The sequence below is a fragment of the Siphateles boraxobius genome, unplaced genomic scaffold, assembly GCF_051911475.1.
Source record: "Siphateles boraxobius isolate OS27281-9 unplaced genomic scaffold, OSU_SipBor_1 20, whole genome shotgun sequence".
NCBI classification, from domain to species: Eukaryota; Metazoa; Chordata; class Actinopteri; order Cypriniformes; family Leuciscidae; genus Siphateles; species Siphateles boraxobius.
Window position 1 is genome coordinate 11,516,412 of NW_027508811.1, and position 27,296 is coordinate 11,543,707.

At 36.1% G+C, this 27,296-nt stretch overlaps 1 protein-coding gene across 1 annotated transcript in view; it reads left to right on the top strand.

Annotated features, from left to right (window-relative positions):
• Window positions 1-27,296, top strand: part of zcchc24 (zinc finger, CCHC domain containing 24) — a 40,892-nt gene that overhangs the window by 4,795 nt on the left and 8,801 nt on the right. The window lies entirely within an intron of this gene.

The following is a 27,296-nucleotide window of genomic DNA, read 5'->3' on the forward strand; positions in this document are numbered from 1 at the left end:
ACGTCCAGCAGTGACATCAGTCGATAATAACAAAAAATTATAATCAGGGATATCACACATAAAATGTGTTCAGCAAGAAATTATGCGTGCAATCTTTTTCAGATACTTTTCTCAGCCCCTTTTTGCAGGTGATATTAATCGTTGTTGTTCTTGGAAATGTAACTTGAAGCTTCATAAAGTTATGTATAAACTCATGGGAATATGTTTACAAGGCAACACATTTGTGTTTAAGTTAATGTGGTTTGAATGGACTCAGAGAGACAAGAAATACTGCAACATTTGGAGATACCGGAGTGAGAATGTTTTGCCCTCAAGATAAACAGTGGACAAGTTTATGATTTAAATGTGCTTAAATCCGCAGTTTTACTAGGAAATCTATGGGAAATCATGAGAAACCACTCCTTGACCTTTAATTGTCTTGTTTCGACTATTGCAAGAGCATTCTCAGAGCGTTATTTACCCTCAGGACAAGAGAAAAAAAAAATCCATGCTCCTTTAAAAAAATATATTTTAGTTTCACTTTTTAAACATGAATGAGTAGTTTTAAATGTAGAGCACTGTTTGAAGGCATATCAGAGAACTGGATTTTTTCCCTTTGTCTTATCTTTCCGTTTCTTCATTCCAACACTGATTTCACAAATAAAAAATTGTTAAACTTGCAAAAGTTCCAGAAACAAAGATAAAATACAAGTGTTTGTGAAGGAGACAGTGTCATCTTTAATTTCAAGCCATTAGTATTTTATAGCCTTTGGACACAGAGACAGGGTGAGGTTCTTGTTCAGGCCCTGAGCCCCAGACTCAAGTCAGAGCTGCACGGAATGGTAATGCAGAACAGATGTGGGATGAAAGTGGCAAACCTCCCTATATGAAAGATGATGAGAGTTCCCTGCAGACTGCTAAAAGTCCGATCATGATAAAATATCTCTACCTCTTTGAGCTTGGCTCAGGTCATTTACAGACTTTTCCTCTGACGTTGTCAACATTGTGCACTGAAATACACTGATGTTTGTTTTTAAAAGGGTGTTTGCTGTCCCTAACTGGTGATGGAAAATGTTGCTCATGTGCAATTAGGTTTATAACAGATTGAACTGTAGTTGTGTCAGTGTTATGATGTAATCGTGGATTCAGTTACGAAAACATAGCAGTCACGGTCATGTTGACTGTTATATAATTGTTATTGCCAATAAGTTAGCTTTTTCAAACATCTAATGCTAAGGACCCCAAAATATGAGGATTCATCTCCCTAAAATATACAAATTGTGCACGTATATAATGCACTTTATACATGAAATACAAATCTTTTCATATATAACAGACTTATTTATACTTTGTGTAAAAAAATTATGTTGATTACCAACATGATGTTTGCTAAATTAAATAATTGCCTTTATTTTGTTACTGTACTGAAGCCAACGCCAATTATTAAAATATTATCTTGACAATTTTGACAAATATTATGTGGATATGTTTTCTATACAATATTAGAGTAATGCTAGATGTATATACTTGAAAATAGATATTTTCAATTAAATTCAATTTATAATGTGTGGTGTTCCAGAGCAGGGTTACACTTAACTTTGACAGCCCTAAAATAAAATAAAAATCTGAAATAATTTTTTTTTCCTCTCACATTTTCTACAACCCCGCTTTTAAAGTCACTGTTTCTAAACGTACAGCTTAGGAAAACAAATACTAAAAGAACAAATGTTAAGTTTTATTAGGATAAAACACAGAAGGCAATAAAACTAGCCTGAGACCGGTCTGTAAGCCACCTTCAGAACTGGCATGTTTTAAATTTCAGTTGCTTGTGTGAATGTCAGTGGAAACACGAAAAAAGTCCAGTCCCACGATAGTATCCACACCTACTCAAATCAACACTAATGCATTTTACCTCCCCCTGGAGTCTCACTTTCTGTGATTTACTTTCCATTTGTCATACGGCGCATCCACGTATTTACCCATCCAGATGCAATGATTCTCCCTCAATTCACGCCAGAAAGGACAGTTGGAAAATTATGAACATGGTGAATTTGATATTTTCTCAAAGGAAATGAATTCCAGAGTAAGCTGGTCCCCACCAGGGTTTGTCCTGTCCAGAGGACCACATACTCCCTGCCAACACAAACACTGAGGATTTGACTTCACAGGGCACAGCGGGACCTGTGATCTAAAGCCAGTGCTGAGAATCACATTCTTGCGCGTTCTCCCAGTGCACTGTCTAGGTCTCCATTCATTTCCCAGCAGATGTGAGATAGTGGGCCAAGCTCCCCAGTCAGAGCAGGGCCAGAGTATCAAAACACAGCCATCCCGGTTAGATAGGAATTGGGGAATGTCATGGCTCGGTTGGAGCAGAGCGTGGGGGCAGGAAGCGTGTTGGTTATGTCTTCTGGTGTGTGCGGTTCAGACTCACATGTGTCACCTAAGGGAAGTGGTTCTGTCCCTAGCGGAGCTCCACAGAGAGCACTAGTTAGTAAAGAACACCACTGAGCAGGCAGCTGTTTGACCAACTCTGCTCTGCTCAGGGAAAGCTAGTGAGAGTTATGTAAACAAGTTAGACTAATTGGGAACGTTTTTGCTCCATCATTCGTTACCCAGAATTCCTGTGACCTCAAAAAGCTGTGGCCCAATTCTTGTTTATACTATGCCAGTCGAATATCTGATTGTTTCAGTCGATGAGGGTCAATCTACCCTGCATACAGAGGTGCAGTGGGATTTCCTCATGGAAAATGTGTGCGCTGGAATGCGGCTTGCAAAACCGTAAGAGTCCCTGCATGTAAGCTCAGCTCGTGAGTCATGTCCTCTGTAATGCATCCCTATTGCCAATGCCCTTTTTTGTGTCACAGTCTCATAGTGACAGTGGATGTCATTCACAGTAAGTATTCTGACTCCCACCCTGAACTGATCAATGTGAGTCTTGTTAGGAAATCGCCGAAACATGGTACTGGGTGCAGAAAAGAATGCCTTTTGTTGTATGAGAAATTACTACAGGGTAACAATCATGTTTCTGTCTCCTACTTACATGTCTACTGCTTGATGTGTTGTGTTAATGGCACTGTGCAACACATGAGTTTTGTTTTGTTTACTCAATCCATGATAGAAAACATTTTTAAGATCATACAGAACCTGTTATTGTTCATTTTTACAGTTTCTTTAAATAAGAATATTCTAAATGTAATCAATATTTATTTTCAGCCAGTTTTACACAAAATTAACATCTTTAGTCGATGAAAATAACATTGTAGTTGCTGAAAAATGCTAAATTAAAGCATATATTAAAACCTTTGAAATACTGACTTAAACGTATCACACATTTAACTAAAACAGCTTAACCTGAGCTGCTAAAATAACAAAAAGTACTCTAATATTGTGAATTCTTTATGTTTTATGTCCATTTTAAGTGCCTTGTTGTGGAAAGGGTGTAATCACAACGTGACTTACACAGCATGTAATCTAGCATGTCTAGTTCATGTTGACTTTTGCGTTTGTTGTATTGTAATATGTTTTGATGTTATACATTTGATGTAATATAATATTTAGTTTATGTTGTGTATGTATGTGATTAATCTCATTAGTATACAGTAGGGTACAAACAATTTACCGGTGTTCATTCACTGATCAGCTTACGCAGCCGTATCGGGGCAATCATTATTGACTATTACTGTAGTAGATTATTTGAAACAATCGGATTCTTTCTAGATTTTTCATGTTAAAAAATACAGTGTAAGGGCTCTTTCACACAGAATGCATTTTTGCTTTGAAAAATGCGAGACGCGAGCAGTGGAATGGGGATAAAATGCAAGGTCTCGAGACATGTTTTTTAAAAGTTTAACTAATTTTAACTTGAGCGTTGCGTTTTTAGAACAGCATGTCATGCGCGAGACGCTGCAAAAGACGCAAGATTGAAGTTGTTCAGGATGTGCATTTTTCATCTTGTCTTCATTATCTTTTATAAAATAAAAAGCACAGTTTGTTAATGAAAATTTTTGTCAGTAATTTTGTTGACAATATATACACTGCATAGTATATTTGTAAGAATTTGAGCGAGGAGCCAGATACAGTAGATTATACTCAGCTAGGGTATGTTGTCTTCATATCCTTTTGATGGGAAAATTGTAGATTCTTTTATGTTAATCAAAAACACATGAATGCCATTGGTTTCATACAGCGCTCTCATTATTCTTTTGACATAATACATCTCTTGTTCAAATCGTAATCATGGCACTGGAATGTGTGTGTACATATATATAGCCTGTTTCGTTTTTCTCCAGTGTCCTGATGTTCTGTTTTTGAGCAGCTTTTTACAGTTTGAAGCCAGTTTCAATGTAAAAAATGATCAGTGAGTTAAATTAAGTAAATAAACTTCATGTGTAATTGAAAATTTTTTGTTATGTGAACTTGACAATTCTACATAAATTAATTTTTTCAGTTACGTATGAAGTTTACTTACTTAAATATTAAGGCAACGGGTTTCCTAGCTTTTTTTAAGTTAAGTCAACTGATCACTTTTTACATATTTAATTTTATTGTAATACTGGGGGTCAGTATAGTTAGTTACAGTATAGTTCTACTTCTTTTTATATGGTTCCAGTTTTTTAAAATGAATCAGCAAATTTGCTGTTCGTGATGCAACTTTCATTCACGTCTTTTTTGTTTTCAACATAACATATATGTTTTCCTTATTTTGCATGGTTTAGTTCCTCCAGGTGTTTCGGGCCACTTAAGTCTATTGATTAAAGGTGGCAGATTCAACACTTTGGAGGCTATTTTGAACAAATGGGGCCCATTATCATGAGCATGAGTGAAATCTACCTTAGCACTTCACAGTTTGACAGCTTTCATTACTACCAAAGCAAACACCTTTTTGAACTTACATGTTTATTTCACAGAGCAGTCTGTCTGCCGTTGGTCAAAGCGATAAAGCTTTTATGATTTGTTGTTATCATTATGTAAGATAGTGAAATTGTAAACATTAGCCTGGGGTTGTGTAATTTCATTTGACAAGAAACCTTTGTTTGAGACAAACTTCCATTACAACTGCTCCCGCCTGTGAAAGGAAAACACTCTGATGTAAGAGGCAATCACTGAACTCTTAGGAGACAGTTACCTTCTCCTCAGTCTCTTGCTGAGATAATTACATAAACATGCTTCTAATAGGGAGCCAAAATGACAATGCATTTCCTGCTTCTTGATAGAAACAAATAACCACATACATAAGCAAGTTAATTTTCAATCAGAAACTATGTCAGTTCCAAGTAATGAGGTGTAACTATGTAAAGTTAAAATGCTTTGTAATATTCATTGACGTGGCATAAATCACCGCACATATATGGCATCTGCTGACTCAACTAAATGTGCATTTTGTTGTACACTATATATTAACTTTATCTCTTTTCAGGATAAATTTCAGGCAGTTTAAATCAAGAGAGAATTATGAGTCGATTCTCTTCTGAACGAAAACATGCCGTCAAACATTGCTGGAAATGTTGTATTATGATGTGAAACTGATAAAAAAAATGTTTGGCTTTATAGTCATTCTTTTTAAGTTTTGAAATCCAACTTAAACTGACTGTCAGTAATAAGTATTTAGATTTATTGAAACCATTAACTTTCGACTTGTATGAGTTTTATTTGGAATGCAGTGCCTTTCATAAAAAAAATCTCTTTACTGCACTGTTGAAAAACAGTTTGTCCCAATTCTATAGTGTGTGAATTTTCTACATGTGTTATTTAGATTCTGTGTTTGCATCAGACAGGGATCATATATTTCTGCTGAAAAAAGAAAGTATGGTTGACATTGACTGAGTTTACTGGCATTTATTATAAATAAACCCCGCTCCAAAGTTGTTCTACAGACATTTATGTTATTGTACACAAACTGCACTAAGTAAATGAATTTGAGTGTGATGTTGCTCCATAACTCTGTTTGCATTCATGTTTGTCCAGACCAGCTGCTCAGTGTTTCTCACAGCCTGTCAATCTGCTGTCCTGGGAAACAACCAGTCTGATGTTGCAATGCATAGTTAGTTAGGGCTCACATGCATGGTCCAAAACACATGTTTTTATGTACAACATAATTATTTACAATAGTAATAGCCATTTTGAAATGCAATGATTCATCTGATTTGATACTGACAATTAATATAATTACTTTTAAAGTAAGTCAATTTAATTACTTGACTGTTAAAAATGTGGGGTCAGAAGAAGTTTATTTTTCAGCAAGGATGGTAAAGGCATTTATAATGTTGAAAAATATTTCTATTTCAAATAAATGCTTTTCTTTTAGACTTTCTTTTTGTATCATGGTTTCCACAATTAAGCACCATAATAAAAAAATAAGAAAAAGATTGAGCATCAAATCAGCATATTAGAATGATTTTTGAAGGATCATGTGACACTGAAGGCTAGAGTAATGATGCTGAAATTGTAGCTTTGCCATCACGGGAATACATTCGATTTTAAAATATATTAACATAGAAAATAGTTATATTGCAAAATTATTGTTTTTTTTAAATGTATTTTTGATGTAATAAATGCATCTTTGCTGAGTATAATATACTTCTAAAAAATCTTACTGACCCCAAACTTTTGGACAGTTGTGTATATTTATAAATTAATGTTATAAATGTAAGTGCACTTATAAGATGTGCAATAGGCTGTGATTGGGTGTGGAAAAGAGTGCCTCTTTTACATATATTTTTTTATTTTATATATACGTCTTAATAAAGCAACAGTTTCACTGCTGGTACGATTAGAGAAGTCCTTGTCAGGAATTGGAAACAGTCAGCTGATGAAAGCCAGCATCAGGGAGAGCACACTTAGTACACTTCCTCAAAACGGAAATCAAAGTTAAAAGAATATGAAAAGCGGGTTTCCTGCCAGCTGCTTTGTGTTCTGTACACAGAGAATAGCACTCTTCCTCTGACTTTTGCTGATACGACATTAAAGCGCCTCCCTCTTTCTGCCCTGTAGATGTCCCTTTGCATGAGACTTCTATGTCAACAATCAGAGGCGGATAATGATAACATCTCTCCAAGTGAGAGTTGTGATCTGTTGTCATATTTAGAAATGAGAAAGCCACAAATGTGACTGGTGTTCTGCTTCAGAGTTGTTCTGTTTTTTTGTCAGAGAGATTCATGAGGACAAATTAAAGGGCACGATGGCGACAGTCTTAAAAAGACCGTCAAAACAATCACAGCGATTCCTGCTTTGTGCAGATGGGGTAATTTGTTTGGATATAGAGACTCAGCCTTTCACTGATGTGGACTAGAGTTTTGAGTGTAATTATTTAATAAATCCATCGTAATTATCTTTTCATTAACTTTAATTTGTCCAGAATCCTTCATAAATTGAAATCCTTCAATAATTTCTCAGTGAGAGGTTGTGGTCATGTCTGGTCTTGTGAGACCAAAAGATAATGAAAGAAAACAAATATAAGCAGTGGATATCAACGCTAATGTCATACAATCTGCTGGTAAAAAAGGACATGTTAAACTTTGATTTGTGGGCTTTTGGTTAAGATTTTGAGATTTTCCACAGTTTTTAGTTGTATTCGGTTCTCTGGGCTTTTTCTCTTTGAGACCAGCCTGATTTTCCTTAAAGGCATAGTTCACCCAAAAATGAAAAATGTACTCACCCTGATGTCATTCTAAACCCTATAAATCTTTTTTTTTATTCTGTGGAGCATAAAATAATATATTTTGAGAAATACCTCAGTATTTCTTTGCTTATACAATGGAAGTCAAAGGTAACCAAAACTGTTTTAACGGCATTCTTCAAAATATATTATTTTGTGTTCTGCAGAAGAAAGAAAGTCATTTTGGGTGAGCTATCCCTTTAACTTGATGTGAGCATTTAGGATTTCTGCAATGGTTAGTCGCAGGAAAGCACCTTCTGAATTATTGTTCAAAGTCACTCTTGTGTGCCATCAGCTTTTAAATCACAGAAAATTCCACCAAAAACCTGCACAAGGTCATTGGTATTGTTACCAAGAGGTTGTTTGTTATTACAAGACTACAAGTTCCTTTGATTACATTGTACCAACCTAATAACTTCAGCGAAATGGCCATTTGTTTGTCCTTATCTAACATGGAAACACATCCTGCCCAGCTTAGGAGAACAGATAATGTACAACCATGTGCTCATCTGGTATCATAAACTGATAACCCTGACTGATCCATCCCTCTCACCAGTGTCACTAGATTCCAAACTGAATGCCATCGCTCATATTTTGACCTCAGGATGCGAAAGGGTCGATGGCTCTCTCCCTTCTGTTTAAAATGAATGTTACTGAGGCCTAACTGGCAGTGTTCATACTGAGAAGCAGGGCACACGAGCACAGTAGATGGTGTCAGAGGAATAACACAGCAAGCTTTGTGTTCAGTTCTGAATCGGGATCCTCAGGAAGGGCCTAGTGCTGGGAATGGCCGATGTTAATTAAGGGTCCCATTGTTTGTTTTTAGGATCCCCAGACGAAGGGGTCAGGAAGTCAGCTCGTATTGTTCACCCAGTGGGATGCTGACTACAGCACAAGTGGGGACCAGATCTTTTTTTTTTCTTCTTTTTAATCACAGTACTTGCAATCTCCTGTTGGACAGATCTTCTACTAGTAGAAGAGTCTGTTTGTTATTATGGAGGATCAGGGAAAACAGCTGTGTTTGGAGTGGGAATATTTAGGCACCTCGCGATTCAGGCATCTGATTCAGATTCTCGATCTACAATATTTTTCTTACTAATTAACGAGTTTATTGACTCTGAATATCAAATTTATTTGTGGATTTTTGTTAAAATACTTTAAAGGACTTTTTAAAATAATTTCAAATGAATATTAAATCAAAACAATTGTAAGTTAAGAATTATTAACTAAGTAAAATCACTAAAACATTAAGTAAATACAAAGTAATAAAGGGGAACAAAGAAACACATTACAAGCAATAAACATATGGGGTGGTGATGGCGCTAACCTCTAGTTACTCCAGAGGCGTGCGACCTCTGACATATAACAATTGTAAGTCGCTTTGGATAAAAGCGTCAGATATGAATAAATGTAAATGTAAACAAAAAGTATCTGGTTTCAGTGTCTGTATATAATTTAAGGCTACAACACATGAAAATTCTTTAGTCAGAACTGATTTGACTCTGAAGTGTTCATACAAGGTACCCAAAAGCTGTTTTAAGTCTTTGGAGCCAAATAATCCTTTTCTTGAAACTGTTATTTTGTATTACTGTGCTTGCAAGACCACCACTGTATTAATATTACTCCTTCTTCTTCCTCTTCCTTCTTCTTCTTTAGCTTCTTCTTCACAACACATTTCTTGGAGGATTATACATTTTGTTTATAAATTTTGATTAAAGTTTTAAACAATCTCCCATTTGCTTACATTAGAATGGTCAGCATTGATGATCATAATGATGATGTTATGATGTCATTGTAATGGTTGCTTTTTGAATTGGTATTTTTTCTTGCATTTATTTGCATACTAAATTCTGAGTGGACTTTTTTTCCTTCCATCTATTTATTCAGCTGTAGGTGCAAAGACACTGCAAAGATGGTGTCCTGTTATATGTTAATTCCTGTATAAAGTCAACATACCACAGGATGCATGCTTAATGTCATGACAACGGGAACATTTAGTACATTTAATTTACACCAAAAAAAAATAAATTTGGGGTGGGGGTTGATGATGACGACGAGATCATAATCATTGGTCATTCAAGTGGCCGACCGTTTCTTGACGCATTACAAACATCATCTGGGAGGCTAATGAAATTGATCTTTTATTTTCAGATGTGGTAGAACAGATATGTTTGAATGTTTATTTTGTTTTATTTTGTTTAAATACAGGAAACTACTTCTTGATGTTCTAAGAATGAGTTAAACCCATTCTGTGGTGGACTGGTTTTTGAGCTCGGCAGAAAAGAGGCTCTTGTAGCGAGCGGGATGGCCTGTGTTGAGTCACTGTGGCGGCTGGAAGGGCTCAGGGAAGTAGTGGGGGTGTGAGAGGGAGAAAGACTGAGGGGGGGAAGGGCAGTATGGGAATGTTTTTACAGTCTGACCTGTGATCTTCCTTCTATTCTGCTCCAATCCTTCTCTGAAATGCTTTATCTGTCTGGTTCCTGGTCCTCCAGTGACCCCCCCAAAATATTTGCGCACTTCATATATATAAATGTATTTGCATTGTCTGACTAAATATCACACCAAATGGAATATTTATTAATGTGATGAACTAAATATATTCTGGGACCCCTCACAAAAAAAAACAAGTTTATTCAAGTGTGCTATTATTATACTTATTTTAAAAGTTATATACTTTGTCTACTTTTCATGTTAATATACTTTATGTACTTCTCAGAAATATACCTAAAGTTATACTTAAGTATACTTGACTTATACTGACACAAAAGTCTAAGTATTTGGCCTATACTTGTACTCAATCTTTTGATTGAGATATAATTAAAAGTATTATTATTCTAAGTGTACTTGGTTTGTAGTTGTTTACTCTTTTGATTGAGTAGCCTATTAAATACTTACATAGTTTTACATACTGTCTTATACAATTAGATTGTTTAAAAATATTGATTTATAAAGAAAACAGATATGTTCCTAGTTCTGAGTATTTGAATTTTTGTGTAGGCCACTGGTTGTGTACTTATGAGAAGTACTTAAAATCTACTTAAAGTACAGTTAAAAGTGTATATATAATGTCTATCTAACTTAAGAAAACATTTGTATTCTGCCTTTCGGCTGATATAAATACTTAGAAAACACCATTACATCACAACGTCATTTAATGTCATTTAAATTCAACATCACTGAGCTCAAAGGCAGCAGGCGTCATTCAGATAACTATTTTTGAAACAGTTCTGACCAAGTCCAACTAAAATCCAACAAAATAAATAATGATCAAATAAAATATATAACTACATGAAATTAGTTCATTGACCGTCTTATATATTAAGAATATATTAAACCAAAAACAGTGTTGTTGTTGAATTAAAACAACCACGGCAGGCAACAAGTTGGTAAATTCTGTTCAATTAAAATTTGAATTTACCGAATTATCTATTTGTTTCCTGACAGGGAACACATGGAACGAATCGTCGCTCCACATTTTGATTGACAGCCTTCACAACCTACTAGTGACTGTATTTACTTCTTTCTTTTCAACCATTGGATAGGATTTTTAAAAAATGGCTGTTGTATTTGTAGCTACTTCTGACGAAGCTCCGTTAAATATAGGTGTAAAATCTATGCTGCAAAAAGAATAAATAAAATGCTTTAATAAATAAAAAGAACGCATGCACGTTTTCTAAATATGATAATTATAAACAAACAGACTGATGAAAATGCGGGACATTTTCTCAATATGCGACGTGCGGGACAAGGGTTGAAAATGCTGTGCTGTACAACGCAAAGAGGGACGGGTGGTCACCCTATACCCAATACCTAAACTTAACAACTACCTTACTAACTATTAATAAGCAGTAATTAGGAGTTTAGTGAGGTAAAAGTCATAGTTAATAGTGAGAATTTGACCCTAAACTAAAGTGTGACCCTTTTGTTAAGTATAGTAGTACAGTATAGTAGTAGTATTCAATACAAATAAGTACAGTAGTATTGAAATAGGACAGTCACAAGTATACTGCTAGTACATTGATATTAGTATACTTACTATATAAAGTATAAAACATACTTGAACTTTACTTGTAAAGTTTACTAAGTTCACTTAATAAAATGAACTTTAAGTATACTTATTTTTTGTATGGACATCTGTGTGAACTTGACTTCACACATCCACTAAAAATCACTGCAACCGATAAAAAATAATTGCAAAAAATAGCTAAAAGGTTCTTCTCTGGAGTCATTTGTTTGCAGATGCCATTTGGTTTGATATTATATTTAATGCAGTGCAAGTAATACATGCCTAGGTGTCTAAAAGTGTCCAAATACTGTACTTTTACTGTACATCCCACTGTACATCTTTCTAGAGATTGTATATATAGTTTTAATGTTCGTGTGTGTGTGTGTGTGTGTGTGTGAGAGAGAGAGAGAGAGAGAGAGAGAGAGAGAGAGAGAGAGAGAGAGAGAGAGAAATTGGCATGGCTATCTGAGAGAAGACAAGTGAAACAGGCTGAAATGTAAACAGATAGAGCTTATCTCTGTGGCAGGAGACATAACAGACAGCCCTCTCCTCTGGACACGGCCGAGAGGAGCTCAGCCGAGGGTTGACATGCGTTTACATGGATATTTACTACACAATAAATCCCTCGCCGTTATCGTAGCCTAGTCAGATAAACAGATAGTATGATGATACAGCAACAAACCACACTGTAAAATGGCTCACATGTGCACACCCACATCCAAAGTGCTCAAAAACAAACATTCTTTTCAGCTGAAGAGAAAGTGTGTCTCGTATGAAAAAACAGTGGTGCAATATGTCCTCTTCTCTGTCAACCATGTGCTCTGAAATAAGATGGAAACATTTAGATACATTACCTCGATCTTTTTACACGCAAGCCAATCAACCTGCTCATGTCATTCATTGCCACGGTAACTTAATCCCATTTTGCAGCTGTACAAGTCTTTAGGGTTCGCCTGGCTGGCACAGAGATCCTTGGGAATGGGGGTTTTGACTGATGTAGATACCAAGGATTTATTGCATGTGAAAGTTTTGAGAAATATTGCATGGACATTTTTAAGACACTATCACTATCGGGAATAGGGCTGTTGATGGTCTTGTGTCATTGGCTGTGGAAACAGATTTAGTTTGTGTAAAACTGTTGCTATGACACCATCAGATACAGTCTACAATTCCCATCTCATGTGTCATCCGTTTTCAAGGACCACACACTGTATTAAGTTGATGAATTTACGTGTAGCGAGAGACACAGAGAGAGGATTCCGATCCAGATCAGAATCGATTCAAAGAAACGTCAGCATTATCTGCGAGAGATATTTTGCAAATACCAGCGAGTGTTAATGTGAACCCATAGTATTTTTCCAGTGAAACCGAATACATAGAAAACATTTATCTACTTATTGCGCCAAGAGAAAACCTCCTCCTGAGAAACCGAAGAACACAATGTGCTCATTCATAAATAAGACCCCCACCCGTACACTTTTCAAGTACAACACCAATTTGAACCTGTTAGCCCAGATTCAGTTTTTATTAATAACACAGTTAAAATAATGTTTTGAAAGGTATTAAATGGTAATCCAGGGACAGCGATTTCAGATATGATTCATATTAGTTTGCTAAGATAAGTAAACATGCTCCGCTTTGTTTTTTGGGGATGAGGGCTTACTGTACCTGTGTTACAGCCACTCGGTTTCATCTTGAGAATGATGTTTTTGAAATGTATTCTGTATGGACACTGTTTTCAGAACTGAATGAGACGGTGTAGCATATATCAATCATTACCCTTATTGGGAAATTGTTATCAGATATTTCATTAGTTGTTTGGCAGGGTGACCAACACCATTTCCTCCGGCTAAACTGCCTTCGTTCTGTGTGGACAGTATTTCATCACAATATCTTGTCAAAAATAAGTACAGCAAAGTTTGGCGAGATGTCTTTTTTTTACTCCACATCATCAAACAAAAGAGTCCTTGACAGCAAAAGCAGTTCCCATAACCTCTGGTTCATAAAATGTCAATTATAATTTGATTACACTCTTGACTGACAAGCCTCTGCAATAAGGAAGCGCATAATTTAAAACACTAGATCATCATCTTCAGCACACAGCCAACAATACTTGTATTTTCCTGTAAAACTAGGAAGAAATGATCTGGAATGAAGCTCACGATCCTTGAGAAGAGACTAAACAGTTCTTACTGTGCAGGCCCTCTCAGAACAGTGTTTACATCTCTCTTGATCTCTTCTCGATTACCAATAGCAGGTCGGTTTGAAGTAGCAATATGTGAGAAATTATGCTGTTGTACGTGCAGCCAACATTAATGTTTTCTAGATAAATTGGATTATTTACATCTTATCCAGTTCCAGGAAATAGCAGATATATGGTTCTGACCCAAACTGTTTCTTGTGTTCATTAATTTGATTATTAATCTTAGGTAAAACAATGCAAATAGGCAGCAGAGGAATTATAGATGCAGAAAAGATAAAAATGCTAAATTGATTTTTGTAAATATTGATGATTCTTTTTATAATGTGAAAACAGTTTTGAAAATATTTCCAGATTATTTAATCTAAAAAAGATAGCAAATTTAATTATACTTTTGTTCAGTAAGGATGCATTATACTTTTGTTCAGTAAGGATGCATTAAAGGGTTAGTTCGCCCATTTAAGACATGAAGTTGTATGCAATCCTTACCAGCACTATAGTGTATACACACTGACCCACTCTGTTGTCACCCCCATGGTCCGAGTTCTGACCGCTGGAAGTTTTTGAATGAAGTAATCCCGGCTACTTTCCGGGGCCACAAAACTGTGCGTTTTTACGTGAAAAAAAGATTTGCGTTTCAAAGCTTGATTAATTTAACACAAAAAAAAAACACGCCGGGCAAAATTCATACCTCAGTTTTAATGCGGCACTATTTTCCTTCCGTTTCTATCAATCCGCGCTGCTGTCAATGTCAACAGTGCGCACGTGACGATTAGCTGTTGATAGCGCGACTCACCGACAACATGTCCGACAACGAAACTTCAGATGATGAAACTAATTTTAGCACAGTGTCAGACGGATCAGATGAAGACAGTAATTTTAACTCAACGACAAAGGGATATCTTTATGAACCGGAGTATACCGATGCCGAACTTGAGCAGATGGACAAAGAACGGGAAGAGAGAGAGCGAGAGGACAGAGAAGTTGTCCAATCTGATGCTGGGCCCACCACAGCTGTAGCAAGAGGCAGGATGAATGACAAATGGTGGTGCACTTGTTCCAATTGTGAAGTTATGCCAACAGAGGTTGAAAGCTATTGCTGCCACGAATGGGAACTCATCATGCCACAGATGCAAAACCTTTCAATTGACGAGGACGCCAACGCACCGTCTGTCTGCATTACATCCAATGACGTGTTCCCTGCGATGCTAAATGCAGGTGTCCTGGAGACGTTCTTCTACATCCCTAAAATAAATTGGAAAAAGCGACCCAAACCAGCTGGACTTGACGGTCAGATGTCGGCAGAGTAAGTGTGATCGCTCATCTTGCTTTGTAGTTTTTTATTTATTAATTTAACGTTGTCTTGACTAGTGTTGGCTATATAATAGTCTATCTGACTGCATTATTATTATACTGAGTGGACAATAATACAATCATTAATAAATTAATAATTATATGGAGTTGACACCACGAAAATCCTTTATTCGAGATAATTTAGCTCCCGCTGAGTAGCCGATGGCAACCAGCCAAAGCTGTCTCATATTCATATTTGATACAGGAAAACGATGAAATTTGAACTTTGATCCCGGCACATCCTTGTTGTCACAGCCTGGGAATTTACAAGTTCGCACCATTGTTAATTTAATATTTTTTACCTTGTTGTCGATCGATTGTGTAAACACTATGGAAGAGCTGATCGTCACGTGCGCACTGTTGACATTGACAGCAGCGCGGATTGATAGAAACGGAAGGAAAATAGTGCCGCATTAAAACTGAGGTATGAATTTTGCCCGGCGTGTTTTTTTTTTGTGTTAAATTAATCAAGCTTTGAAACGCAAATCTTTTTTTCACGTAAAAACGCACAGTTTTGTGGCCCCGGAAAGTAGCCGGGATTACTTCATTCAAAAACTTCCAGCGGTCAGAACTCGGACCAGGGGGGTGACAACAGAGTGGGTCAGTGTGTATACACTATAGTGCTGGTAAGGATTGCATACAACTTCATGTCTTAAATGGGCGAACTAACCCTTTAAGTTGTAAAATCTTTTACATTGTTACAAAAAAATTATATTTCAAATAAATTGTTATTTTGAAGAATCATGTGACACTGAAGACTGGAGTAATAGCTGCTGAAAATTCAGCTTTGCCATCACAGGAATAAATTACATTTTAAAATATTAAAATCGAAAACAGTTCATTTAAGGGTATACGTTTAAATGACAACGATATGCTTAAAACGGAGAAGCTTTTCCTTGGAGTTTTCCGAGCACAGACGACACCAACGCTGTATTCTGCTGCAAGGCCATTAGATGTCGATGAAACACTATAGATTTAACATGTAATACGCATGTCATCGTTTTTAGAGATTCGCGTTTTTGTTGTTTACACGGAGACCGGAGACCAAAAACTCCCAGTTTTCAGGCACCCAGAACACCGTTGTCGTGTAAATGAATGGTCAAAACAGATAAAAAGTTTTACGTTTTAGTTGAAAACGGTGTCGTGTAAACAGCCCCTAAATAGTAATATTTTTTCCACAATATTACTGTTTTAACTGTATTTTTGATCAAATAAATGCAGCCTTGGTCAGCATAAGAGACTTTTTTCAGAAACATTTTAAAAATGTTAACAACTAACTTTGGAATGCTGGACCTATGTAGATACATAATAATAATAATAAGTTTTATTTATATAGCGCCTTTGCAGAGCTCAAGGACGCTTTACAATAGACAAGCAACGATAAAGGCAGAGGACAAAGACAGCAGACAAAACAACAGTAGGTAGATAGTGTAGGTACAGAAAATGAGAAATTAAAAAAAAAACAAGAAAAAAAAAACATTCCAGTACAACTTAAGAGTTATGACATTCAGCAAATAAATGAGTTTTGAGTATGGATTTGAATTCAGAGAGTGTGTTAACAGAACAGAGTGATTGGGGTAGAGAGTTCCATATTTTGGGTGTTACAACACTGAATGATCTGCCCCCCATCGAAACAAGGCGATGCCGAGGGACGACGAGAAGGCTAGAGTCGGAGGATCGTAGAGAGCGATTCGGTGCGTAGGGGTGAAGCAGATTACAGAGATAGGGTGGAGCCAAGCCGTGCAGAGATTTAAAAGTGAGAAGGAGAATTTTGAATTTAATACGGTAAGCCACAGGAAGCCAGTGAAGATCATGCAAAATTGGAGTGAAATGTGCAGATCCATTCCTTGTTAGTTTGTCTATTGGTATATATGTGCAGATACATTCCTTGTTAGTTAGTCTATTGGTATATTATGAGGAGGATACCAGTGTAGAGGTTGACAATAAAGGTCCCAGAATGTTAAATCATGTCTGATTTAAAACATAAACCTAGTTTGAAAGCAACAGAGGTTAGTGGCCTCACTGACACTCCTAATTAGAGGGGGAATGCCAAAACTGTCTGTCTAACAGGCACAGCGAACATCTTTCCTGATAGTCGAGCAGACCCAGAGAGAAGGCCTTCATTAAAGCCCACATTTGTTCTGACTAAATTTAAATGGGAAATTCAGTGTTATTTCAAGATTAGGCTCCCTTGGGTTTTGGATTCAGGGTTTGATCTACAGAACAGGCCCACTTAAGAGTGTTTACCCACATGATGGCTAACGTTTGTGTTTGATAAGCCCTCTTGAAAAATATCAGTGGTTTGCCAGCTATTTGCCTGTCACCAGTTGTAATAGAGTGCTGAGATGATTGCCTAACACTGGTTTGTAGAAATGTGTGTGCCTTCAGCTTTGCCATCAGACTACTTGAACTTGAAATAGTACTTTCTTATTTAATCCTCCTTTATAGCTTTTTAACATTTACTTCAGCTCGATCAGCATCAGTTAACAAGTTAGATGCCATAACTGCTCCTTTATTGATTCAGTGATGGTATTTCAGAAGTGGCTGTGTATTTGGATTAAATATTTTTTATATTTTATACTGTATTAAATTTGAATTATTTCATTGGTAGTTCTATTAATAGTGATTTGGTAAGAAGTTGAACCTTGACAAAGTCTGCCAAAATGTCAGAAATAATAAAAATACTTAGCTGTTATACCCTATCTTTATAAAGTTCTCTTCTTTAACTTGCACCTAAAAGGTGTGCGTTTGCTTTATTGCTCAATTATTTCGTTATAGTCAGTGTTTTACCAGTGGACGTTCTTTTTTTAGGGCTCTTAAAGAATGAAAAAAAGTACTTTTTTTCAGGACTGATTATTCATGAACGAAGAAGTCAGATTTCAAATTGCTTACTTCTCTGCGTCAGCCAAGAATATGCCATTAAGATGAATGGAAATTCATTATGGATAGCTTTTTCCAGGTATCATAGACCTCCTTGAGTTTGACACAGAATTGTCAATGCTACATTTCCACCTTGAATAAAGTGTCTGTCTGAGTAATGTTGCAGGAAAGCAAAGATTTCCTGCATCATGTCCATTCGATTGTGCTTGTTGACCCAGTATTGTCGTAATTCATGTTGCTATGTTAGGCTACATATCACTTCATGACATGCATGTGAGATTTTGGCTGGCCAGGTCTCTTGGAAATCCTCTTTGTTTTCGTTCTGAAAGTGGGGCAGGGATGAACATAGCAAACACTGTGGTATGTTAATAACTAGTTCATTTATTTGTGTGACTGAATGCAATTTTATTGCCTATAAATAAAAAATGATTTATTGAGTGTTCTGTTATTCAGCCTCCAGCGGAGGCTGCGATATTGAGCTGTGTTTGCTATAAAATCCTTTGTTTTGAGTTTTTGGAGACGTTTATAATATCATTACTTTTTGTTCATGACTTTAAAGCTATTTGGAAATGTTGCACACTTTCTGAGGATGTTGTCCCATGAAGTCTTTTCAGAAACCCTGGATAGTCCATTAACTTTGGCGGGTGTTATGTTCAGAGGCTGACTGATCCGCATTGACCTTTGGATGTCTGGTAAAACACCTACTTAATGAGTCATTGTAGCAAAGCAGCTTTGATGGCCACAGCAGCTTATTTGTAATGATTATTTAAACATATATATATATGTAAATAATAGTTCAGACTATAAATTCTCACTGCATTGAGCTGCATTTAAAGCAATCCTGTCAATATTTATATGCCAGTTTGCTATGTTGCTTGGTAATGTTGTAGTTCTCATTCATACTGCATTTGTACACGGTCTTGCCTCTGTCTCAGACTAAGGGACTTGGGATTTTATCTCAAGACCAGACAAGACCAAAAGTACAGGAATATTCCTGAATTGCCATGGCATTGTCTGATTTATTTGTTAAGATCATTAATGTGATTGAATGTAAAAATTTCTGCATCAAAAGCAATCAATAACTTATTTCTAATTTGATTTCTTTTGTCACCGTTGTGGCGGGCCAGAAATGAATGTGAAATTGTGTCAACCAAAAATAATACAAATGCCTAAAAAATTCAAGCAAAAAATTGATTGATAAAAATATGATTTAATTAAGCAATATCACAAGAGCAAGAGAGATGTTTTCGCAAATATGAGCAGCACGATTGCAAATGTGATATTGATTTTATACAAACTTTTCATAAATTAGAAGTTTATATTAAGTGACTTACATTTTAGAATTTTTTACTATTTTGGCAACAAAAATAGTTCCAAACACATCCACAGCAGAACTGTTGTGTGTTTGTGTGTTTCGTTACTGACTGAACCAGCCTCTTTGAACGAATCAGTTAAATGAAATGTTTTATATTAAAAAGTTTAATAATAATTACGTTTCATTTATTTTTAAAACATTCATTTAAACAATATTTATGCAGTTGTAATTGTACCAATTCGCCAATGCAGTTCAAAGATTAATTTTGTTGTTAGTGATTTTATTTGATTGGCAACAGCTGTATTATATTGTCTTATTATTCTTTTTTATTCTAAATATAAAAAAGGAAGGAAAAGTTGGCACACCACAGCTATTTATTTCATGTTCTCACCACAGGTGACGTTTCGAGCTTCTTTAGACAATGAACACTCACATCGCTAAGCACTTATATATGCACAACTTATCCTTTTTGCCTGTTAGTGCGCACTTTGTGTTGAATATTTTTTTAATAAATATAAGATAAAATATAAATATAGATCTTTCAGATGAATTTGAAGAGTGCTGGTCTCGACTTGGTCTCGACTGCAATACTAGTGCTTGGCAACCATAAACAGTTTAAATTATGAATTATGCTACTAGGGTATTTAATTGAATTTAATATTGGTGTGATTGTTAACACTGTTGTTATTATAATATTGTTATTAAATGCTTTATTAAACGTCAAATAAATTATTAAAAATGATAGACACTTTTATCACCCAAAACTATTTCATGTTTAAAGAGATTGAACACTAGTCTCTTTCTCTTTTTTAAAATCACCAGTGAAAAATATTTGAAATGCAGTGATTGTGTATGGCTACAGTAGCTTTTATATTTAGCACTGTAGAAGATAAGAATGCTTATCTCAGCAGTCATTGCTTGGAGGAGCAGCTGCTAGAAGGCAAATTCAGGGCCCAAGCAATGCCTGCCTTTGTGCAACTAACCCCTATACATCTATATATAATGTTTGGAAATAAGCATATATAATATTTGTGTCAAGCTAGATCTGTACATCTTTCACTGACCGAATGCCAGTGGAACTTAACTTACTCGAGTTTATAAATACATCTGTATAAATAAATAGTTGTGTGTTCTGCGGCTCAATTTAGAATAAAGAGACTCTCTCAGACATAGTTTAGTGTTTAGAGGCCAAGTATGAGGGTTGCTTACCTCTGCATCCTCTGTTTTTTTTCACACGTCAGTATATATGGGTTTGGTCAAGCTATATTAGTCTGGAATCTATGAAATGCCAACTCCCACTGCCAGCAATCTCAACATGTTCAAGCAAGTTAGAAGACTGTACTTTATACCCCTAATGCAGGGGTGTAAAGCTCATTTTAGGTCACGGGCCAGATTGGACTAAGTGTCAGTTTATGCAGGGCGGATTTTTTTTTTATGTTCAACCTTGCTGAACCCGTGTAGGTGCTTGCACAATACATACTCACAATTCCAAGATGAATTAATCAGTGGTACAACACAATGTGGAATTTGTTAATTTCATAAACCAGAGGCCTTTAGATAACATGTATTGCACATAAACAATTCATAAATAAGGAATATGAATGCAACAACAATATTGACAATAAGAAAAGAAAAAGTAAGTTACTAATGGCGAAATTTAGTTTTGATTATTGTAAATGAAATTATATTTAGGTCATGACGGTAAGTTATTTTGGAAGTAAACCTGCTGTAAATGGGTGAGCTGTTTATGCTCATGAATGTGGACATGTCCCGCATTGTGTGTAACCACAATATTAGGTAAAATAACGGAATTAATGTCGATGAATCTTCTTTCAAATTATATAAAACTTAAATTGATATTATAGTGTTTTAAAGTTTACTGTTTGATAATGTATAATAGGTTTTGATAGTAAAATAAAAAATTTGCTCATTTGTAGATCAATACATAATAAATGTCTGCACTGATCTTTCTTATTAGTGCTGACTACTGACTTGTCTGATTAGTGCTGGCTAGAATAAATAAAAACATGGTTCATCGTTTTATGGTCTACTTTTAATACTTGGGTAATACTTCATTAATACATTCGAATTCAAGTACTTTTGTACTTTCACTCAAATACAATTGAAAATAAGTACTTGAACTTTTACTGGAGTTTTATTTTATTAGGGTATCGCTGTGCTTTTACTTGAGTACTTCGTCCACCACTGTATTTCTAGGCCTTCAATTCGGTTGACATTCATTTTCAGGTAAATTATTACAGCTTAAGATATCCAGCAAAGAGAATAAGTGGTTTCACGCCATCAGTTGCACGCACATTCAAGCTCTGACGATATTCCCGGATCTTGCCTCATTTTAACCGGATCATTGAATCAGTGAGTTGTTGATTCAAGAACAGCTGCAATCGGATCAGTCAGATTTGCAAATTAATCATTCAGTGTGATTTCTGATCCAATTCAGCAGGTTCATTGGAATCGGAAAAATCGGAACGTCTCAGGTGCTGGTTTCTTCAGTTTGGATTAACGAGGAACAGTATGTTTTTATGGAATTTAGTGGTGTAAAAGTGCTTTGGAATGTACTTAAAGGGTCTGTTGCTGTAATAAAAATGAACAAATTCATCCATCCCGCTATAAAAAGTCAAATATTATAAATATCTCATACATATATAATAAATGTTTGGGAATGTTTTCAGCATAATTTAATTTTTTTAATTAGATTACTCTTCTCCACATGCTGTATATTCACACCGTGGGCCATATGTTTGACACCCCTGCCCGAAAGGATTCTGTAAACCTATATATTTCAGAGCAAGTGTTAGATTGCTGTTCACTTTGGCCAAATGCCTATTGTTTAGTGTAATCTATACCATATGTGTCTGTTCTACAAAATTAAGGTCAAGGGACACTGAGCAGCACTACGATTGCATCACTGAACGTTTGGCAGAGGAATTGTCATGTTTGTGTGAACAGTGTGAATCGTGTATGACTCATTTACAATGAACTGAACAACAGGAATCTTAATCAAAAGATTTGCAGCTAATTATCAGAGTAAACAGAGCAGTGAAGAGAATGTCCCCTCAGGAATGGCCAAGTTTGGTTTGTGTGTGTTTGGGCATCCATCAGCGAATCAATCTCTTCTGTATCCTGGCCAAACTAAACACAGATTAGTAGAAAGTTGAGTTTTCTTCCCCTTTTCTTCTATGTGGGGCAATTGAGCACGTTGTATCTGGTGGGACTGGTGTTCCTGTGCTATGCGGAGTGCAGTCCCGTGGGAGCCGGGCAAGAGGCTCCAGCTCCGGGGCCTCCATTGTTTATACTGATGGATTCCAGATGCTGGCAGAGGGAGCAGCCAAACTCCAGGGGCCTACTCCAAAAAACCAGGAAGCAGTCCAGCGCTATCTGGAATACTTGGAAAACATTGCTTAGCTTCGTAATAACCTAGAAATAAGTAAAAGGGCCAAAACCTGCACTGATTTTTCAAACTGATTATTAGTGACCACTGGACATGTGTTGGTTTCACAATTCAAAATAGTTGCTTCAAGGAATATGTAAGGTCCAGGGGTATTCAGGACCTTACATATTCCTTGAATATAGCCTCAGAGAATAGTGTTAGCGTCTAATTGTTCTTCTAAATGTGTTTGAATTTCAGTATTGCTCTAGGTCTGATGTTGTGTTTTGGTGACATGATAATGCGTTACAGGTCCAATTTGTTAAAGTTGCGATGAAATGGAAGTAGCTACATATCTTTTCTTCCTTATTATAAAACATACATACGTGTGAAACCATTATTAAAAAAATGTAGTACAGGGACTTGGTTCTAGGTAAAATTCTGAGGTAAAAAAAAATAAAAATAAATATGCACAGATGAATAATTCGCAGTAAGATTAATAACATGCAATAAAAAAATAGATGTGGAGATTAGGTGGATTTTCATTTCATGGCTTCTTTAATGTTACTGCATTAGGTATCATGCACAAAAAATGCTACACAAGATTGATAAATTAGGTTAAAATATTGTTCATTGTTAGTTCATGACATCTAATGCATGAACTATTTGTAACAAGTTTAACCTTATTGTAGAGTGTTACCAGTGACATCATTATGGTGCAGACTAGAGGTGTTAATGACTATTCTTGGTGATTAGCAGCTTCCTTCCTTTTCACATTATGAACACAGAGAACCAGTATCAGCTACTCTATACACTCCAACACTAATCATCAATAATAAAAAAAACATCAAGGCTGACCCCAGGTCAGCAACTAAAGCTATAAAGTGTCAACATCAACTTTTCTTGCCTTCTAATTTCTCTCCAAATTCAGTCACTCTACGTGATTGGATTGTTTTTCCTAACACTGAGGCATTGTGAGCTGACAGATTTATCATTTAACAGCACACCTGTTCCCTCTTGTTAGTCTCTGCGATGCTGTTCTTACATTTCGGGCGTAAAAAGAGACAGCTGCACCCACAAGAAAAGGACTCAGAGAGACCCAAGAAAACACTAGCTTCATTTAGCTGGCCTAGTGGGGATTAATAAATAAAACCAGCGTGCACCTGACTGGAATGCTGCTCAAGTCCGTCGTTTGCAGAGCACTCCGGAAATCGCGCACAGATGCAGCTGATGAGCTCGACACTATCATTCTTGTGTGTGGGTCTCTGGGAAAGGCCATCTGCAGGCTCTGTCTTGGCCTTGGCTGAATCTCCTCATCCTCGCTAGACAGAGCTCCACTTGATCCGTTCATACATTGTGATGCTAATGGCTTAGAGCTCTGTAACACGCGTTGGCACATTCATGTCTGTTTACATGTACTTAGCGCTGGGATGACACCTATTTATATGCATAGGCATTTAAGTCAAATTTAAAAATTACATAAAAAAATTAAATAGAATGATGCTAGGCCAAAAGCTAACTTTACTTAGCTACTTCTTAGTGAAATGCATTTTAATTCTTTTTTTAACCATATGATGTTGTGGTGATTTTTTTGTGAATGTAAGAAGTCAGGTCAAGTTCACACAGGTGGCCTCGCAGAATAACCACAGGTGTACAATAACTACAGTTCACATTAACTAATTATAGACATGGTCCACTAATGTTTGACAACCACATCGTATCAAATTACTTGTCTTAATTTTATATAATATTGGCCAGTTTCACAGACAAGGCTTACACCTAGTCCCAGACTCAAATGCATCTTTGAGCTGTTTTAACTGAAAGCAACTTGCACTGACATTTCTTAAAATATGTCAGTGCCATTGTTTTGTCTCGAGATGCACATCAGTAATGTTATTTTTTTCGAAGGAATATTAATAAAAGCTAGGCTACTTAAATGTTCTAAATAAACTAAGGTCTAAGCCCTGTCTGTGCAACCAAGCCTTAATCTATACATATAAAAAAACTTTTTATTTTATAAAAAAAATACATTTATATTTATCTTTTAAAAAAAATATTTTTTTAGAATTTTTATTTTTATTTTTTATTATTATTTGAGGGGCACTTTACATGTGTTTGTTGTGTGCATAAATATAGGAAAATATATCCCTGTATACTTAAATCAGACAGATTTTTGGATGATATTTGCAAGCAGAATTGTAATGTTTGTGTGTTCGTGTGTCCATGGAAGGCCAGCTATACAAGACTTTGCGTTTTTCATGAATATCCAAAAACATTATGCACAACCTTTCTGTCCCGTATTTGTGAAGACTAAAAAAATGTGTTTGGATTTTTGCAATCTCCTGTTGATTCTCTGCCCCAAGAGTTGACATGCATTTCCTTGCAAAACCAAACTTCAGCAGCCTGGGCCAACTTCAGCAGCCTGGGCCAAGTGGGTTTTTTCGATTACCTCCAAGAATTCTCTTAAACTGCAGTCACCCTTCCAAAAATTCCTCAATTTTTCACACAGAAAAATAACATAAAAAAGTTTAAAATGTGGTAAAAAGTTTGATTAAATTTGTTGCCACTGTTAGATCCTCAGTTCTTTCTTGAATATATTGCCAGACTTATTTTAGTACTTTAAGAAAATTTTAGAACTTACATTTTTTTATTGTACTGTTTATTTGTACTATTGTACTATCTAAATGCACTATTTTGCCAATGATTTTATACAGAAAATTCTTCAGAGAACATTTAGGCTACTTTCGTAATTATGATACTTGAATTTTTAAAAGACAATTGAATTACAACATTTATAAAGATATGTTAATGTTCTGTAGGAAGGTTATTTGTTTGATTTATTCTTTTATTGATTTTAACTATATTTTAGTTTGTTTATCGATTGATTCCACTATAGCAGGCACTATATTGTAGTATTATTGTTGTAGGAGCAAGCAGTCCCAGTTGACAAAAAAGAACATTTTGCTAACATTCCCATTAAAATGTTATTTCTGAATGTTCAAAACGTCCAGTTTTAAAAATGTTTTAAAGAAATTTTTTCTTGATTATTAGTAAGGGAACAATCCATTTTGCTCGATCTGGAACGTTACTTTTAAATGCATTACTGGAAGAACGTTTGTTCTTAACTTTGAAAGAACCTTGCCATAATGTTAGCCAAAGTTCTGAGAACATTTCCTGTTCGATGGGGAGGAGCAGCTTTATGTCTATTCACTTGCTTTAAAACTGCATTTAAATGCATTTGATTGATTTTCAAATGTAGCTTACTGTTCTTATTTTGAACTCGCCCTGAACAGATCCATCATAACATTTCCCGCTCCTTCAAGTCTGATCTCTCTCTGAGCACTGAATCGCTATATCTCACTTTTCTCCTCTGGCACCCTTTTGTTAATCTATATAGTCTTAATTGAAAACAGGGGGCTGATCTGAAAGGGACTTTTCGAGCTTTTTCATGTTATACCAGTGTGGAACTCATCTGCTTCTGATTTCCTTCCCCCTTCAGTCCTGTAGGGCCTGATTGGAGGAACGTATCCAGCTGTGAGCGATGACTGCCGTGCTGTGGTATTTGTCCTGTTGTGGGGAGGTTGGCTCTGCTGCTAGGACCCACCCCCCCCCCCCCCCTCCCCTCTTTCAGTCTCCATTGGGAACACAGCTGGAGGGATGGTGAGAGGAGACGCTCGATCTGATCTCCCTCTTCCCTGAGCGTTTACAGTCACTGGATACTTCGATCTCTTCAATGTCCCAAGCATTCTCCAAGCTCAGAAAGTTTCTGTTTAGGCCTCAGATGGTGACCCCACAGTTATTTAAGGTCACTAGGATTAACAATGTAAGGGTTTTTGGGAACAGATCCACTTGTTGTTGACAGGCAGTAAATATTTTGTGTTGCGTGTTCATGGCGAGTGAGTGTTTTTGTCTTCTTTTGCTCTAAAAAATTACTTTATAACTCCCTCGAACTGCTGGATAGTGAGTTCTCATCCTTCAAAACCCCTTTAAGGCTAATGCATATTGCCTCTGAAGTAAACATTGACTTACGGCAGGATGGGAGAGAAATATCAAACATCAGCTATTCATTCAGTGTTGCTCTTATCGATTCCCTTTCCTGTCTTTAAGCTCTGTTTTCATTGGACAAATAGCCAGATTGATTTACACAAACCTGCTGTGTCCATTAAGCTCGGGTTGGGTTAAAATGGTCAAATTACTTCTAGAGCAATGCACTGGGTAGAACTGTGTAAACACAAATCTGCAACACACAGGCTTTGGTAAGGATTTGTTTAGACTGTGCTGTTACTGTCAGCAGCATTAGTTTGTCATTTCCTTGGTGGTGGTGGTAAGTGGAGCGTACTCTCCATTGCCTTGTTTCCTCAGAGATTGTTGCATTTGGAAAATAACGAGTGTTTTTATTTTGCACAATTGCTTATTTTGTGAGAGCAATATTCTCAGAGCTAAAACAATAGGATAATAAATTTTGGCTTCTTGGGTTTGTGGATTTCAGATCCAGTGGTTCAAATAAGCAACAAATAGTTTATT